Source organism: Oratosquilla oratoria, chromosome 17 (assembly GCF_046742065.1).
Source record: "Oratosquilla oratoria isolate Oo_2021 chromosome 17, ASM4674206v1, whole genome shotgun sequence".
NCBI classification, from domain to species: Eukaryota; Metazoa; Arthropoda; class Malacostraca; order Stomatopoda; family Squillidae; genus Oratosquilla; species Oratosquilla oratoria.
In genome coordinates, this window is record NC_134793.1 from 59,040,731 (window position 1) to 59,043,230 (window position 2,500).

The window sequence follows — 2,500 nt, forward strand, 5'->3', positions numbered from 1 at the left end:
ATTATATATTATATATGTATATATTATATATATATATTATATATCATATTATATATCATATATATATAAATCATATATATTATATATTATTATATGTTATATATTATATATTATATATCATATATTATATATATCATATATTATATATATATATATATATATATATATATATATATATTATATATATATATTATATATTATATATATATATATATTATATATTATATATTATATATCATATATATATTATATTATATATTATATATTGTATATCATATATTATATATCATATATTATATATCATATATCATATATTATATATTACATATTATATATCATATATTATACATTATATATTATATATTATATATTATATATTATATATTATATATTATATATAATATATTATATATTATTTATTATATATTATGTATTATATATCATATAATATATATTATATATTTTATATATTATATATTATTATATATTATATATTATATATTATTATATATTATATATTTTATATATTATATATATATATTGTATATCATATATTATGTATTATATATTATGTATTATATATTGTATATTATATATTATATATTATATATTGTATATTATATATTATATATTACATATTATATATTATATATCATATATCATATATCATATAATATATATTATATATTATATATTATATATTATATATTTTATATTATATATTAAATATTACATATCATATATTATATATTATATATTATATACTATATATTGTATGTTATATATTATATAATATATATTAAGTATATATATGTTATATATTACATATTATATATTATATATTATACATTATATATTATATACTATATATCATATGCTATATATTATATATTATATATTATATATTACATACTATATATTATATATTATATGTTATATATTATATATTATGTATTATATATCATATATTATATATTATATATTATATATTATATATCATACATTATATTATACATTATATATTATATATTATATATTATATATTGTATAATATATATTATATATTATATATTATATATGCTATATATTATATATTATATATCATATATATTATATACTATATATTACATATTACATATTATATACTATATATTATATATTATATATTATATATTATATATTATATATCATATATTATATATTATATGTCATATATTATATATTGTATATTATATATTGTATGTTATATATCATATATTATATACTATATATTATATATTATATATTATATATCACATATTATATATTATATATCATATATTGTATATTATATATTATATATTATATATTATATATTATATATTATATATCATATATTATATATTATATATTATATATTACATATATATCATATATTATATATTATATATATTATATATTACATATGTTTTATATATCATATATTATATATTATATATTATATTATATATCATTGTATACTATATATTATATATTATATATTATATATTATATATCATATCTTATACTATATATTATATATTATATATTACATATTGTATATTATATATTATACATTATATATTATATATTATTTATTATATATCATATATTATATATTATATATTATATATTATATATTAAATATTATTTATTTTATATTATATATTATATATCATATATTATATATTATATATTATATATTATATATTATATATTATATATTATATATTATATATCATATGTTATACATTATATACTATATATCATATATTATATATCATATATTATATATTATATAATATGTATTATATATTATGTTATATATTATATACTATATATTATTATATATGATTATGTATTGTATATTATATATATATATATATTATATATTATTATATATTATATATTATATATTATACATTATATATCATATATCATATATCATATATCATATATCATATATTATATATTATATATTATATATTATATATAATATATCATATATTATACATTATACATTATACATTATACATTATATATTATATATTATATAATATATATTATATATTATATATTATATATTATATATCATATACTATATATTATTTGTTATATAATATATTATATAATATATTTTATATTTTATATTATATATTACATATATATCATATATTATAAAATTTTATTTTACATATCATATATTATATGTTATATATTACATATTTTATATTATACATTATACATAATACATTATATATTATATATTATATACTATATATTATACATTATATATTATATATTATATATTATATATTATATATTATATATCATATATTACATATTATATCTTATATCTTATATATTATATATTATATATTATATATTATATATTATATATTATATATTATATATTATATATTATATATTATATATTATATATCATATATTATATATCATATAGCATGTATATTATGTGTAT

General features: G+C 5.4%; 1 protein-coding gene across 1 annotated transcript in view; it reads left to right on the forward strand.

Annotated features, from left to right (window-relative positions):
* ple (tyrosine hydroxylase ple) overlaps positions 1-2,500 on the forward strand; it is a 253,626-nt gene that overhangs the window by 217,072 nt on the left and 34,054 nt on the right. The window lies entirely within an intron of this gene.